This window comes from Bubalus bubalis, chromosome 7 (assembly GCF_019923935.1).
Source record: "Bubalus bubalis isolate 160015118507 breed Murrah chromosome 7, NDDB_SH_1, whole genome shotgun sequence".
In the NCBI taxonomy this organism is placed as follows: domain Eukaryota; kingdom Metazoa; phylum Chordata; class Mammalia; order Artiodactyla; family Bovidae; genus Bubalus; species Bubalus bubalis.
Window position 1 is genome coordinate 3,960,857 of NC_059163.1, and position 17,183 is coordinate 3,978,039.

The window sequence follows — 17,183 nt, forward strand, 5'->3', positions numbered from 1 at the left end:
GCTGTACTAGCTTTAATAGCGTCTTCCACGTTCAGACGCGAAGTCAGTCCCTTTATAGACAGGAAATAAAGCAACGGGAGTAATTATTTTATTAAGGACCAGGGAATGATGAATAATTTAATTTGCAGAAAGAATTACACCACGGATTGAATCTCTACGTCCTCAGGCCTGACATTACTTTCTCTCCAATTTCTTTTGACATTTCTGGTGGGGTGTGGGGGGAAGCGGGTCTCAGAACCTTCCAGCATGCTTTAGCTCTGCCTCCAGGGTGGGCATTCCTGGACGGTCCCAGGTGGGAGGTGACCAGAAGGGAGAACAGGAGGATGGCGGGGGCAGGGAAGAGGAACAAAGTCCTTGCCTGAAACGTGGTGCCTTTGCTCAAGCGTGGCAGCATGGAACATGTAAAGAACTCACTCGGCCCGTGTATACTGAATGCACACTTACGTGTATACTAGGCCTCGGGAGTCGGGGGTCAGGGGGTGGGCAAGGTGAGTTTGCGGTGGGGTTGGGGTCAGTCAACATGCGCCATGAGCTGGGGCGGGATGCGGGAAGCAGGGTGGGGGATGCGTCTCTTACTCCCAGATCTGAACAGCCAGCCAAGTCATCTTGTTTTAACTTTCCCACCAGACTCCTGCTCCCAAGAAACGAGTCTTGCCCAATCTCGATTACACAGCTCTCTCCGCGTGTAATTCCGACAAGCCTGTGGTTGTTCCCACCCTCCACGGAAATTCACTGTGCCGCTCCGCTGAGCCACCCAGATGGCCGTGAAGGGCGGACTCTGGATACAAGGGCACCATGGCGCTTGTGAAAGCCAAAAGGGAAAAGCGCTCTTGACGTTGCCTGCCATGGAATAGAAGTCGGGCCCTTAGGGGAGTCCGGGATTAAAGCTGCAACTGCAGGCTGTTTTTCCATCAGGGGGCAGCTCCAAAGGCTCGGGCTGGAGCCCAGCCTGTCTGGACCTCAGACGCGTGCGTGGAGGTCTCACGGCTGCACTGGCCACAGGCTGGAGGCCCCTACTTCGTGCCCTTGGGCCCTGGGCACACTTTGGTGCGGTAAGAGCCCTGGGACGCCTGGGGGGTGCCTCACTCCATCTGGGGTCTGAGATTACTGCCCCCCCACAATGTGGTGGGGGAGGTGGGCTCCTAAGACAAGTACCATCCAGAATGGTGAGTGCCAACCTTCGTTGGAGCCCTGGAGCCCTGTGGAAGGTGAGTGCGCGTGCCATCCAGGTGGGAGGAAGGGGCCAGGGAGGCCTTTGGGGGAAGGACATCCGCGCAGTACAGCACAGAGACAGAGAGGGAAGGACGGAGCCACCAGCTTTTCCTTCCACCCTCCCCGACATGCAAAGGAGCCCCTCCGAGCCTTGGTCTTCCCCCTGTAAGACGGGGGTGATGAGCGTGAGTCCTCCTTGATTCCCACGCCCTGCGAGCTGCCTGCGCACAGCAGGTCCACAGGTGTTTGCCGAATGAATGAATGGCTGTTGGATGGACTGGAACAGAGGCTCCCTTACAAATGCGTCTGACTCGGGGAGGGGAGAGGGGGTGGGCAAGGAGAGCGGCTCTAGGAGACTGGGGAGAAAGGGTGCCAAAAAGGCCCTTGAAACGGCACGGTCCCCTCCCGGGGGCATTTCCCACGAGGACAGTAGTGGAGCCAGAGCTGGGGAAGGGAAGTGAGAGGCTCTACACGTGGAAGGGTCCTCACGGGGGCACTGTGGCGGGACCCGCTGAGCTCCAGGAGCCTCGATCTGACCCCACGGAGTCCAGTGTCACGTAGTCTGCACTGCACGTCTCAAGGTGACAGTCTACAGGGCTCCTTCAAAACAGGGCTCGGGGAGACCAGGCTGGCCGCCTACCCAGAGGGGGCGATGTAGGGATGCTGCCAGGGCTTGGCCTTAGAGCCTCAGACTCATGCCAGCCCCCCTGCCCCTGCCCCGCACATCCCTTGCTAACCCATCACTCGGACCCTTACTCCACAGGCAGGAGCCCGGGTCCTCCCCCGACGGGCTGCCCTGTCCATCTGTGTGCCTTCCCACTTGCGGGTCCCACCTCCATCTCCTGCTCACCCTTTAGCGTTTTGCATAAGCATCACCTCCACCAAGGGCTTCCCTAGCAGCTCAGCTGGTAAAGAATCCACCCACAATGCAGGAGACCCTGGTTCAATCCCTGGGTTGGGAAGATCCTCTGGAGAAGGTAATAGCTACCCACTCCAGTGTTCTGGCCTGGAGAATCCTGTGGACTGTATACGTACATGGGGTCCTCCATGGGGGAGCCCCTGGGGTCGCAAAGAGGCAGACATGACAGAGCGACTTTTTCACTTTTCACTTTTCATCTCCACCAAGAAGCCTGCCAGGCAGGGCCCATTGCCCTGGTGTCGGGGCTCCCCTTGGCCCAGCCCTGAGCTCTGGGGTTCCTGCCGCCCCCACGGTGGGCTGCTCTTGGGCCAGGACTGTGTCTGAGTACCTGAGTTCCTAGCATCACCCAGGCTGGGCCCTGGAGGAAGGAGGCTTAGGTCACACCTGATGAATGAATAAATGACAACTGAATGATAAGACATCAGCCTCGCTTATCGAACAAGGCTGGGAAACTGCTATGGTGACGTGTAAGACTGGCTTGATACACAGCCTCCCTCGCTCAACAACATTCAATGTCTCCCCAGTACCCATAGGACTTCCCTGGTGGCTCAGACAGTAAATTGTCTGCCTGCAATGCGGGAGACCCGGTTCAATCTCTGGGTTGGGAAGATCTCCTGGAGAAGGAAATGGCAACCCACTCCAGTACTCTTGCCTGGAAAATCCCATGGACATAGGAGCCTGGTGGGCTACAGTCCATGGTGTCACAAAGAGTCAGCACGACTGAGCGACTTCACTTTCAGTACCCACGGTGATTCCCCGCCTGATGTCCATAGCCCCCACCCTCCGACCTCAAACTTCCCTGCCGGCCCTGCCCGCAGCCCCACACATCCTGCCCCCTGCAAGGCCTTCGTGGGACCCTTGCCTTCACACAGGCAGGGCTGTTCTGTTCACACAGGCTATTCTCTGTCCCTGGAATGCTCTTCCCGCCCTCAGATTTTTCTGAGAAATACTGTGCCTCCCACAGTGCCCAAAAGGAGTAGGATGCCACCCATCCAGGTCAAGGCAGGCTTGTTTCAGCGTATCCCCTCCGCCGAGACCCACCCCGCCAAGCCTGCAGGTCAGAGATCCCCGGCCCTGGAGGTCAGGCCCCTCTGCAGAGGCCCAGTGTGTGCAAGGCCTGAGCACAGCCGCTCAGAAATGAAGCTCAAGGAGCTCTGGTCTCCCTTCCTGGCCTTTCCCCGAGGCCAAGAAAGCTGAGCTAGTCAAGCGGAGACGCACAAGGAAAGCGCGTCTGGTGCAGCCCCTGCTGAGTCGCCCGCCCCCCCCCAGCCCCGGGCCCATGTCTGTCACTTGGGATGACATCCCTGGGAGCACTCAGCTGGCTCCTGCCTGAAAGCCGCCTGGGGCCAGAGTGCCGGTGTCCCCTCCCCGTCCCAGCTGGGCCTGGCCTCCGAGTCTGCCTCCCGTCCTTTCTGGAGTAAAGTTGCCCAGCTCTGGGGCCCAGCAGTGCTGAGATGAGAGGTCAGAAGTCAGGCAGAACAAATGAGGTGCTCGGGAGAAGAAAACGCCCTCCAGGAAGGCCCGGGCTGTGGGGAGTCTGTCTGTGGCCCTACTAGGTGCTATGTTTGTGGAGCACCTACTGTGTGCCCACCCCCAGAAAGAATGGGGATGCCACGGAGGGGGGAATGGGAAGATGGCATCCACGTGGGGCTGCAATGCTGGGCACTGGGCTCAGGCCTTCATGCTGACTCTCTCTTATTCACCGGCCCCCCACAACTCAGTAGCAGGCACCCCTTATCTTTGTGGGGGACAAGATGGACCCAGACCAGGGGGGGCCTGCCAGGGTCAGCAACCAGGAAACAGCAGGGCGGGGCGTTATGGGGTGTGAACATGGCCTTGCAGCCGGGCACCCCGAGTCCAGCGGCTAGGTATCAGCTTTCTCCACCTCCTGAGACCCAGGTGCACGGGAAGTCTCTGTTCACAGCAGCGATGATCCAAACGTCTGTGCCAAGAAGCCCCTTCCTGCTTTCCCATGCATGTGTACCAGCTGAGACGGAGCTGGTAGTCTCAAAAACCAAATCCCACAGGGACGCATGGCTTCTCTGTCCCCCTGCTCCAGGCTGCCTCTCGCCTACCGAGGTTTCTGTCCTGCAGAGGACGTCCCTCCCACCTCCACACACCATGAGCTGATGGGTGGGAAACAGCGGAAAAATGCACAAAAAGGCAGATTCGTAACCTGCCCTGAACGTAAAACAGAGACCAGTTCTTTGGTGCCTCTGGTGTCCTGATCGGAAAGCAAGTATGTCATTCTCAACTCACAAACAAGGAGGGCCAGGACTGCCCTGGCAAGCCTGGGCTCTAACCTGGCATCACGGTCCCTGTGGGGGGTTGCTGTGGGAGTTGGGGTGTGGAGAAGGTTGCAGAGAGGTGGCTGCTTCCACCCAGCTCCTCCAAGGTGAAGGAAGACATGGGAGGCTCAGAGAGGCTGAGTCACCTGCGGAAGGTCACACAGCCCTGATGCCAGGGCCTCCCTACTGCTGCCTGCGTGAGTCTCTTTTCTCTGAAAAAAGGAAGGAGAGACCCCAGTGGCCCCCACACCATCCACGCTGCCCCGTTCAGGTGCTGCTAGGACCTGCAACCATCCCCCCCTAAAGCTCCACTCCAAAGCCCACTTCCTAGGCTGGACTGTTCTCAGCCTTGAGGGCGAGAATGGGTCACCTTGTGGCCCACTAAGGTCAGCCACCTGCCCGTCAACCCTGCTGGCTCCTGGGGGAGTAGAGCAAGGTGGCGCATGCCAGCCCGAGGGAGGTGGGGGTGTGAGCAGAAGGGACGCCTGACCCAGTGGCCTGTCTGCTGCTGAGGCCGCCTGTGTGTCCAGAGGACACGAGAAAATCCCCCTGATGGCTCAGAGCAGCTTCCAGGGCAGAGGTGGGGGAGGGGTCCCTGTCCCTCAGGACCCACCTGGAAACAGAGGATCTCCTTCTGCTGTCCCTCAAGAAGCCTTGGGCCTCCTGGGAAAACACCCTTTGTGTCCCAGTTCCTAGGACTCAGGATATCTAAGATGCAGGAGGAACCAGTTTAGCTACACAAAAGGTCAGAACTAGCTGGTTCTGGCTGACTCTGGCCCCAGGACAGCCTAACTCTGTTTGGCAAACTGACTCTGGCAGTTTGGAGAGGGCTGCCTGTGTGTCGGGGGGATGCCGTGGGCTGACCGTCTGGCCAGGGCCTGCGGTGGCCAGGCTCCAGGCTCCAGGCTTCCCACCTATGCCTGCAAGAAGCTCCTCGTCCCCAGCTACAGATGAGAAGAGTGAGGCCCAGCCTGACAAGGGACCTTGATTAAAACCCCCTGCCAGTTCAGAGCAGAGAGTGGGAGGACAGAGGCCGGCAACCCGCGTCGGGAGGCAGACTGAATTCCAGCTCTGCCGTTTACTAGCCATCTGCTGGCCTTGGGGGAAAGTCACCTGCTTCCCGGGCCTCAGCTTCCTCACCTGTAAAATGGGGATAACAGCATCAGTACCGTGAAAGGATGAAGGACAAGGATGAAGGGGAAGAGTCCATGGGGGCCAGCACCAGGCAGAACCTGAGGGCCGGCTGGCCGCTTTCCCAGGCCCTCGACCTGTCCAACTCTCCTTTCTCCCCACCACCCACCTGCATCTGAAGAAACAGCAGCTCAGAGGGATTAGGGTTCTCCTGAGCCCATGCAAAGGTGGGAAGGAGGATGGTGGAGAGCAGAGAGATGGAGAGGGAGCTGAGATGAGCCGGCGGGCCTCACGGCCTCTTCCCCGCTGGGCAGCTGGGCCCACGGGCAGGGGACCCACCGGCTCCTCTCGTTTATCGGTAGATCTCAGAGCACAGAGCTTCTTAGCGAGCCAGGCCCCAGGGCGGGGCAGGCTGTCAGCCACTCCTCTGTCTCTGTCTCTCCATCTGTCTGTCTCTCTGGCTGTCACACGCACACCCCTCTGAGACACCTGTCCCACCAACAGGGCCTCCAGGCTGTGTGCAGGTCCTCCCCCAGCGGACAAAGCTCAGACCATCGACACCTCTGCGGCCTCCCTACCTCCATGGCCTCAGCATTGGCAGCGCCGCCAGATGCATCTCTGGGCTCCCTGTCTCAGTCCGCCCTGCAGCTGTTCTGCGGCTCCCGCCGCCCTGGAGACCAAGCCCAAGCTCCCCTCCGGGCTGTCCAGGCTCATCCGACCCAGCCTGCTCAGAGCAGCCGTGTGTACCACTCAGCCGTCCACATCGTCCCGCTCCGGATGCCCAGGGCCTCCAGTCCTTGCAGGGCGGTGGGTGTGCAGGGGGCTGGGTCCCCTCCCCGGCCTGCACTTTCAGCACGGGGATCCGGGACGGGGGCCTGGGCCTTCCTAAGCCCCACACTGGGACCTGCACAGGGGTGCCCTGCACACATTTGGGAGTGGTTGGGACCAGGAGTCTACCTCCCCTGTGCCTGGAGGGGAGACTGGGACCCAGGGTGGGCCAAGGCTCAGCCTCAGGACTCCAGGCAACTCTGTGGTGGGGCCTGCCAGCCGCCAGGCCAGGCTGCTTCTCCTGTTCAGTTCTAGGCCTGGGCCCAGGTCACCACATTCATGCACCCACTCAGCTGTTCATTCATCAACCCACTCACCTGTTCATTCATTCATTCACCCACTCACATGTTCATTCGTTCACCCACTCACCCGTTCATTCACTCATTCACTCACTCACTCATTTATTCACCCACTCACTCATTTATTCCCTCACACACTCATTCACTTACTCCTTCCCTCCCTCCCTCCCTCTGTGGCTCATGGACACCTCCCAGGTGCTGGGCCCCCCGGCGTTGGACACCAGACAGGAAGGCCCTGGAAGGTTGGGGCGCATGTGTTGGGAGAAGCAGGCATAGACTGGATCTTTAAGCAAAGAAGCCTGCAGCTGTGGTGGGCGCTACACAGCTGGGAACAGGGCCTCCAGATCGGGGAACAGTTGTTGGGGGGCTGGGAGCCCCTCACATGGTGTGGGAGCCTTGGCACGCAGGTTGACCATGCTTCTGAGCAGGCGTGAAGAGGAGATGGTCTCACCTGAAGCCTCGCTCATGAAGTTTAACAGCCCCTGGAAACCACAGGGTCCTGGGGAGGGGCCGGGAGTGGGGGACAAGGGGAAAGGGGCTGCTCCCCCTGTTTCAGCTGTAACTCCCCTGGTTTCCCTAATTCCTCCCCTCTGCTGGCTGGTGGGGAGCGGGCGGCACCCACCAATGTGACACTGGGAAACGCAGCTTCACCAGGTAGATCTCACGAGACAGAGAAGACCCTCCATCAAAGCGCCTAGACACAGATGAGGAACCTGAGGGCAGGGAGAGCTGAGGTCACGGCCGCTCCACAGACTGGGCACCAGAGCCTGGGTCCATCTGGTGGCTCCGCAGGCCCCGCCCACACCCCTGCGGGGCCCTCCCCCCTGGAGCAGGAAGACCCAGTTGCCCATGCGTCCTGGGGGGCCCCAATTCTTCGGGTGGTTTGAAGGGCAAAGCAGAGAGCAAATGGTATTTGTGTAACTAATTTCAAGGATCAAGAATTTCCAGATGTTTCCCAGGCCCAACCCTCTGCCTGGCCCAGGTGCCTTCCTCACAAACAACCCTCTGGGGCCGAAGGGGAGGCTCCCTGGGGACCCCTGGGTGTGGTGGAATTTCTGGCTGTTGAAACTCCAGGGGAGGAGGCAGTCAGAATCCTGGAAAACTGGAGCGATTTTCCAGGCCGAAGACTGTGGAGACAAACACAGAACCCACCTGAGAACCTGACCTCGGGGTTCAGCTGGGGAAGGAGACAGGCGGGAGGCTTCAGGGGGCCGGGCGGGGAGCTGGCCCACCCTCATGAGCTCTGAGGGCTTGCAGCGTAGAAGAATGCAGCAATGAGTTGACGAGCGAGCAGAAGACACCTTCCAACATTTACTGAAAACCCTGTCCAGCGCACCGCCCATCTAGGGTGACTCTGGGTCCCAGCAACCTCCCCAAGGGAATTATCGCCCACCTCACAGCCAGGAGACAGAACCACAGCACCACGTGGACACCTGCCCCAGTTCACCCACAAGTGGGTGGCAAAGCAAGGGTTTCCATCCTGGTTGGTGTGTATGGATCCCACGCTGCAGGTGCAGGGGAGAGGCGATGGAAGGAGGGAGGGAAGAGGGAAAGGAAGGAGGAAGTGGGTGGGAGGGAGGAAAAAAATCTTTTGAACACATGAACTCCAGGTTTGGCTGGCACAGGGCTCTGGGGCGACCGCGGCCACACCAGTGACTCAGGAGATGCGCTGTGCTCTGAACAGCAGTCCGCCTCCAGAGGACCACGCCTGATATCCTGGCTGGCTTACGCGGGTGTGCCGGGAGACCCACGCAAGGCTGTTGGCTGTGTTGGACTGGCCAAAATATCCAAAACAAAACAAAACAAAAACCGGAGGAAGAAAACACAGCATCCCTCCAAAGGGAAACAGATCAACTGTGGGTTATCCACACAACAGAATCCCACCTATCAACAGGGATCCGTCTCATAAACACAACGCCAAGTGAAGAAGAACAAGCCGCCAGCAGAGAGGTCCAGGCTGGGACCACGCATGCAGATTTAAGGCACACGACCCAAGGGCTGCCTTTGCGACACGGATGGACGTGGTGAAGCCACGGGAACACAGATGAGGCTGGAGCACATCAGAGTGAGAGTGGGGCTTCACATGGGCTGGGGTTGGGGGGCGGCCTCGCTGCGTCTGCAACGCTCCACTGCCCTCAAACAACCTGCAACATGCATGCAAGACGTTAACAGCTGCCTAGTGTCACTGCCGTGTAAGGGTCGGTGATGTGCTTCCCCACAGCCAGGAACGCTTCGTAACTGCAGTGTTTTAACGTTAGCATCCATCTCTGAAGGCAGCAGGGTCCTCCAGACAGGTGGCAGAAGCCACACTCCGTCCTGAGCCCTCCTTCCTGGCTGAAGGACCCCAGGAGCTGGCTCTGACTTCCACAGTTCCTGATATGAGGATTCATTTACTTATGTCAACCGTGCGTCTATCCCTCCGTGGAAAATAGAACCTTTTTTCCTAGGACAGGGTTAGCAAACAAATAGAAGTGACAGAATCCAAGATGATGGCTGAGCACACCCTGGCTGAACCTAAGGAAAGGGGTTCGACCTCTCCGAGCCTCCATTTTCTCATCTGTGGAATGGATGAGAGTGGACACCATGCTGCCCCCAAGGTTGTCCTGGAGAAGCAGTGATCGTATCCAAGGGGTGAGCAGCTATCACACGGCCCTGCACATCCTGAATGACCAGGAAAGGGGAGGACAGGCCACCATGAGGCAGGTCCTGCGAGCTGGGGGCCTTGGGACAGCAGGCCCTGTCAATCAGGGCTGTCTGCCCGACAGCCCCTCCCAGAAAAGGAGGCACCTCCGTCCAGGCACGGCAGCTGTGTCACAGACTCTCAGCCTCTCTTCCAGAATGAAAGGAAATCCCTTGCAGCATCAGGGCAGCTTGGGAGGGGGTGGGGATGGCGACCAGCACCCTTCGGCCCTTAGAGGAAGCTGTCTTGCTCCCTCTCTATGGAGGGGTCCCCTGGCTGTGTCCCAAGAGCCCAGCCTGTGCACCCCCAGCCTGCCCAGGCTCCCAGCAGAGCCCAGGCCTGCCTAGCAAGGCTCTCCTGTGCTCTCGCAGCTCATATGGCTCCCTAGTGCCCTGCTAGCCACCCCCGCTCCAGATGAAGGGAGGAGAGAACAAGCTGGACGGGGAGGACCGGACCCATGCCTGGGAGCACTCAGTCCAGTATGCTCAGCGACAGAACCAGAATAACCCTAACCCCTGCCCTCCTCCCCCGGCTGCCATGGGATCCAAAGATCCCAGGGTGTGGAGAGACAGGACGAGGGCAGAGGGTTCCCAGGGAGCCAGAGCCACAGGGCCTGGGGACTCAGAGGGCAGCCACCTGGCTGGAATCCTGGCCCTGGCTGCCACTAACTTTGTGACCTACGGGTTCTTAAACCGTCGGATCGCACCTTGGCATGGGGCAGGCACAGTGGGCCCCCATGTAGTACCCCCCTCCCCACCGTGGCCGTACCTGGGTGGGTTCAGCACGGCTCCTGGCACAGTTAGGTCCTCCACATCCTGTGGGCAGGATGGGGAGTTGGGGGGTCTCCTACACTCCTACATATGGAAATGGCCAAAGCTCTCCCTAGAATAAACAAAACAATTTTCCAAAGGGAGAACTTTAGGAGACTCACGTGGCCTGCTTTCGAGATCTACTATAATCCTAACAATATGGTCCAGACAGGAGAACTGACACGTGGATTCATGCAACAGAACAGACCGTCCAGAAACAGACCCGCCCATATATGGTCAATTGAGTTTCTGACAAAACTGCAAGGAGAATTCAAGGAGGAAATGTTAAAATGAGGTCACGCTGCTGCAGGGGACAGTGAAAGTGTTAGTCACTCAGTCACGTCCGACTTTTTGGACTGTGGCCCGCCACACTCCTCTGTCCATGGAATTCTCCAGGCAAGAATCCTGGAGTGGGTGGCCATTTCCTTCTCCAGGGGATCTTCCCGACCCAGGGACCAAACCTGCATCTCTCGCATTGCTGGCAGATTCTTTACCATCTGAGCCATGTAGGTGAGCCCCTTCCGATATGATTGGTGGTTCTCATGAAAAGTAGGAAATTAGACACAGGCAGGCACACAGGGAGGAGGCCGTGTGACGAGGGAGGCAGAGACAGGGGTGATGCTTCTAGAAACCAGAGGTCGCCAATGAACCCCCAGACACCAGGGCAAAGGCCTGGGACAGTTTCCCTCTCAGCCTCAGAAGTGACCAATCCTGCCGACACCTTGATTTTGGACTTTGACTTCTGAAGCTGGCGACAATAAACTTCTGTTGTTCATGCCCCCAGCCTGCTGTGTTATGCAGCCCAGGAAACCAACGTGAGGACCAATGGGAGGGAAACACAAGGCTGTCTGCTGACGCGCACGCTGCGTTTGGATGAGAAGTCCCTCTGGGAGGCCATTGGCAAGTTCTCAACCGCTCAGCACCTCAAAGACCACCCAGAGGTGGTCTTCTGCACTTTCACCCCAGCCAGGACCTTCCCGCTGAGGGCTGACTGCCTGTCCCAAATCCACTCTCACCATGGTCTGAGAGATCAGCATTTGCCCTCCCCCAAACCATGCCTTGCATGGCAAATAGATGGGGAAACAGTGGAAACAGTGTCAGACTTTATTTTGGGGGGGCTCCCAAATCACTGCAGATGGTGACTGCAGCCATGAAATTAAAAGCCACTTCCTCCTTGGAAGAAAAGTTATGACCAATCTAGACAGCATATTAAAAAGCAGACACAATACTTTGCCAACAAAGGTCTGTCTAGTCAAGGCTATGGTTTTCCCAGTGGTTATGTATGGATGTGAGAGTTGGACTATAAAGAAATCTGAGCAACAAAGAATTGATGCTTCTGAACTGTGGTGTTGCAGGAGACTCTTGAGAGTCCCTTGGGCTGCAAGGAGATCCAACCAGTCCATCCTAAAGCAGATCAGTCCTGGGTGTTCACTGGAAGGACTGATGCTGAAGCTGAAACTGCAATACTTTGGCCACCTCATGCGAAGAGTTGACTCATTGGAAAAGACCCTAATGCTGGGAGGGATTGGGGGCAGGAGGAGAAGGGGACGACAGAGGATGAGATGGCTGGATAGCATCACCGACTCGATGGACACGAGTTTGAGTGAACTCCTGGAGTTCGTGATGGACAGGGAGGCCTGGCGTGCCGCAGTCCATGGGGTCGCAAAGAGTCGGACACGACTGAGCGACTGAACTGACTGACTAAGCCACGCCTCCCCTCCTGGGAGGAGGCCCCGCCTCGTGCTCTCCTCTCCGTCTCACCACCCAGGGCGCAGGTCGGGTCCTCAGTGTCCCTCCCCATCTGTCCTCCTCCACCCCACGCCCTGGGTCAGGCACCTGCCTCTTGCCTGGATGTCACAACAACGGGCCAACAGGTCTGCCTGCCTGGGTCCCCCTCCTCCAGACCAGCCTCCCAGCTAGCTGCTCAGGTCAGACATGCGGCTGGTCTACGACTCCTCTCTCCCACGTCCCACATCCAAACCCGCAGCACATCCTGTTTGCTCTAACTTCACAGATGTAGCAGAGCCCACAGCTGCCACCTCTCCCTGTCACCCAGGCCCTCCCCTGGAGCTCACCTGCCTCACTGCAGTGATCTCTGGCTCTTCCTAACCGGCCTGGCCCCCTTGCTGTTCCTGCCTCCCGCTGCCACGGGGCCTTTGCACAGTCCCTCTGAGGCATGCTCTCCCCAGACGCCCACCTGGTTCTCACCCATCCCTTCTCAAGCCTTTACCCTAGGATTGTGGCATCACTGACCACCCCGACTTCTGACCCTGCCCGCCCTGCATGTAATTTCTCTCCCTCTCACTCATCACCTTTCCCCATCTTACAACACCTACTTGTGTTTTAATTGTTGTTTAATTTCTGCTCCCTCCCACCAGTTTCAGGAACCTGGAGCTTTCTCTGTTTCATTAATTAAAATGACCCCAGTACTCAGAACAGCAGCGCTCAGCCCCTAATAGGGCCGCAATGCCTCACTGTTGAACATGTACATGAAGGTCAAGCAAAACAGGCACAGTGTAGCCCATCTGTCCTTAGGACCTGCTTGTTTTCTCTCTTCTAACAGACTAAGAGCAACTCTGCCCACAACCAGCCTTCTCCCTGCGCCCGTGGGGATGAGATGACCTATTTTACCTGCCAGGGAGGCCCTGCCAGCTCCCCAGGTGCTTTCCAGAGGCCACCCCCAACCCGGGGCGGGCAGGCCGGGTGAGGCTTGTTATGTTAAGACCCTGGTGGAGCTGCAGCCTGGCCCTGGAAGGCGGGGCGTGCCCCACTGGGAGGGGCAGGCAGGATGGCACCTGTGCAGCTGTGGGACACCGGGAGGAAGGCAGGGCTCAGGGGACGCTACACAGGACCACCCCGAGGCACTGGGCGCAGGGAGACGCTCAGCCAGCGCAGACATGCAGCCCCTCAAGGGAAGGTCTCCGGGTTGTGGAGGCTCATCTGTCTAAGGCCCCGAGCCCCACACACCTGTGTCTACACCCCTTCCTCACGTCCCAGCTTCTCTGATCGCCAGTCTCCATCCTGGGGGCTATAGCTTTATAGCCTTCAAAAAGTGAAAGTGTTAGCTGCTCAGTCGTTTTGGACTCTTTACTACCGACCCCATGGACTGTAGCCCACCAGCCTCCTCTGTTCATGGCATTCTATAGGCAAGAATACGAGTGTGGGTTGCCATTCCCTTCTCCAGGGAATATTCCTGACCCAGGCATCAAACCTGGGTCTCCCGCAATGCAGGCAGATTCTTTACCATGCCTTTAGCTAAGCTAAGTCACTTCAGTCGTGTCCGACTCTGTGCGACCCCATAGATGGCAGCCCACCAGGCTCCCCCGTCCCTGGGATTCTCCAGGCAAGAACACTGGAGTGGGTTGCCATTTCCTTCTCCAATGCATGAAAGTGAAGTCGCTCAGTCGTGTCCAACCCTCAGTGATCCCATGGACTGTGCAGCCTTCCAGGCTCCTTCATCCATGGGATTTTCCAGGCAAGAGTACTGGAGTGGGGTGCCATTGCCTTCTCCATGACCAACCTAGACAGAGATGTTACTTTTCCACAAAGGTCCATCTAGTCAAAGCTATGGTTTTTCCAGTAGTCATGTATGGATGTGAGAGTTGGACTATAAAGAAATCTGAGCACCGAAGAATTGATGCTTTTGAACTGTGGTGTTGGAGAAGACTCTTGAGAGTCCCTTGGACTGCAAGGAGATCCACAGTCCATCCTAAAGGAAATCAGTCCTGGATATTCATTGGAAGGACTGATGCTGATGCTGAAACTCCAATACTTTGGCCACCTAATGTGAAAAACTGACTCATTTGAAAACACCCTGAAGCTGGGAACGATTGAAGGCAGGAGGAGAAGGGGACAACAGAGGATGAGATGGTTGGATGGCATCACCAACTCAATGCAGCAAACTCCAGGAGTTGGTGATGGACAGGGAGCCTGGCGTGCTGCAGTCCATGGGGTTGCAAAGAGTCAGACACGACTGAGTGACTAAACTGGCTGTAGATGTAACTGGTTAAGACAAGGTCATGCTGCATCAGGGTGGGCCCAACCCTGATGATGAATGTGCTTATAAGAAGAGGACATTTGGACACAGACACAGACCCACAGGGAGAAGCCATGTGATGACAGAGGCTGGGGGTGGGGGGGCAGCCACAGGCCAAGGACACCAAGGGTTACTGCTGCTGCTGCTGCTGCTAAGTCACTTCAGTCGTGTCCGACTCTGTGCGACCCCATAGACAACAGCCCACCAGGTTCCCCCGTCCCTGGGATTCTCCAGGCAAGAACACTGGAGTGGGTTGCCATTTCCTTCTCCAATGCATGTTACTGCTGCTGCTGCTGCTAAGTCGCTTCAGTCGTGTCCGACTCTGTGCGACCCCATGGACTACAGCCTACCAGGCTTCTCCGTACATGGGATTCTCCAGGCAAGAACACTGGGGTGGGTTGCCATTTCCTTCTCCAATGCATGAAAGTGGAAAGTGAAAGTGAAGTCCCTCAGTCGTGTCTGACTCTTAGCGACCCCATGGACTGCAGCCTACCAGGCTCCTCCATCCATGGGATTTTCCGGGCAACAGTACTGGAGTGGGGTGCCATCCCCTAAAGCCCAGAACAGGCAAGGAAGGATCCCTCCCCCTACCCTGGAGCTCAGCCTCCCAACACCTTGTTCTCAGACTCTGATGGTACAAGTGGGGGCAGGCATGGTCTCCTCCTCTGTTGTTACTGTGAAGCTGAGGTCTCAGAGGGGACCCACGACGGCAAGCCATCCTGGTTGTGGGGGGCTGGGGCGGTGTCAGGCTCTGTGGGAGCAAGAGATGCCGGTCCCCGCCCACTTTGGAGCCAAAGGTGCCACGCCACGCCCCTCGCCCCGCCCACATTGGAGCCGGGCTGCCGGGCCCCGCCCCTGCTCCGCCCACATCGAACATCTGTGAAATGAGGATCGCCGCAGCCCCGAAGTCCAGGGACGCGCCCTTACAGGAGCGCATGCGCCTCAATTCGAGGGGCGGGGCGGGAGAGCTGGCCGGTCCTTGGAAGAATGTTGGATGGTGCTGACCTGGGCTCGCTGGCCTTGCAGGTCCAGCTCCCCTCCAGGGCGCTGAAGATGCTCTGCAGGCTCCTGGCACACATCGCCCCCGCCCGCCCCATCCCAGCCCTGCGCAGGAATTCCACGGCCCCACTCTTGCTTGTAACTCTGCCCGGCTCACCCACGCGCCCACACCTGTTTGCTCAGGTACGAGTCCCGGCCGCCCACTCAGCTCCCGGGCAGCCCCCACTCACCGCCTGGCTCTGCCAGGCCACCCCAGGGCCTGGCTGTGGGGACGGGCTCCACTTCCCTGCGGCTCTCTGGTGATCTTGGGTGCTCTCCTGGGGGAGGTCCTGACCCCTGCCTTGGGCTGCCCGCCCACGCCCCCTACCAGGAGGCTCACAAAGACCGAACTCAGGTAAAGCCGACGTCCACCATCTCGGAAGCGACAGAGGGCTTCCCCTCTTGGGAAGGGGCTGGCTGACGCAGGAGGCTCTCACGCCCACCTCCTGGCCTCCTGGCCCTGCACCAATGGCAGCACGTAACCACCTCTGGCCTCCTCGTCTGCCGTGCTCCTTCCTGGGTGCCGCCGCTGGGTGCCCACCGCAGCCACTGCTGTGCTCGGGCCCCCTCCCCAGAGGGACCCCCCAGGCCGCCCTCTGCAAAAGCACCCAGCAACCCGCACCGAACCTCACCCGCTTTTCTTTACTGCATAGAAATCATTTCCACCTGGCACCAGGAGAGGCACGAGTGTTTACACACCCATCAAATGTTTACACGTCCGTGGTCTGTCCCCAGGACCCGAATGTCCACTCCTCATCCGTCTCCTTCTCTGCTGAGCCCCAGCTCACAGCAGGGGCTGCAAACACAGGCAGGAAACACCCCCGCAGTATGGCCCGGCAGCACGGGAGTGTCCCCCAGAAGAGGCAGGAAAGGCAGAGAGAAAGAGAGGTGGCCCTGGGTTGGGCTGACGGGGGCAACAGCATCAGGCAGAATAGAGGAGAGGACTCGGAGGTCAGAGAAGCCGGCACCTCTGTGCTCAGAGATTCCAGAACACGGGCTGGGGAGCCCCACGGGGCTGGAGCCTGTGTTCCCCCGTGGGCAGAAGAGCACACGTGTCACCGTGTACCTGGGGACAGCCCCCCCCCCCCCCGCCCATACGGCAAGGCGGCCTTAGGACTGATGGTGAAGTGGAGGCCAGAGGGCCAGGCAAAGCGTTGACAAGTGGGCCCTGGTCCTGGTTCCCTTCCTCTCCTCACTGGTCCTCTGGGAAGCAGGCCATCTTCAAGCTTCATGCCCACCTCCTGTGGGTCCCCTCCCTGACCCTGGCTCAACACATGGGGCCTCACCTACAAAATGCCCCCCTCTCACCCCCCGATCCCATTGGGACCAGCCTTATCTCTAGTTAGGAGGAAAAAGTAAATACCTTCCAGGGAAATGTTTTAAACAGATGGAATTTATAAAATATACAGCAAGTGCTGCCTTTCATTGGATGGTGGGTAGTGGAGGAATGCTGGTCGTATCATTTCCAGCACTTTCTGCAGGGTTCTATCAGAGCCGTGTGGAGCAACGCTGCTGGGGGGACAGGCCCGGGGCCACCACATCAGAGCCTGGTGCATCTGCTTAGCACACACTGACCCCTGGCCCCCGCGGTCCTCCACCAGACACCCACCCAACAGAAATGCCCACTCTGCCCACTGCACAGTGTCCCTAAGAATGTACAAATCAGTGATACTTGAATAACCCCAAACTGGAAGTGCCCGATGCCAGCTCTCGGTGATGAGGACACTCTGGCAGCTGGCACAGGGGACACTGCCAGGTGGTAAGGCCCAGGGACCACAGGGCGGGCTCTTGTCCAGAGGGTGAAAGCGGTGGACACACCACCCCATCCCACTGATGCAGATTCAGGAAGAAGTGAAACTGATCAAAGGTGAAGAAAATCAGAAAAGCGATTGCTGTGGTTGAGGGCGATGGGTGTGGTTTACACACGTGTGTGTGTTTGCTAG

At 58.3% G+C, this 17,183-nt stretch overlaps 1 protein-coding gene across 2 annotated transcripts in view; it reads right to left on the reverse strand.

Moving 5' to 3' along the window:
- The window catches only part of SORCS2 (sortilin related VPS10 domain containing receptor 2), a 489,049-nt gene that overhangs the window by 258,722 nt on the left and 213,144 nt on the right, over positions 1-17,183 (reverse strand). The gene's annotated exons all lie outside the window — the stretch shown is intronic.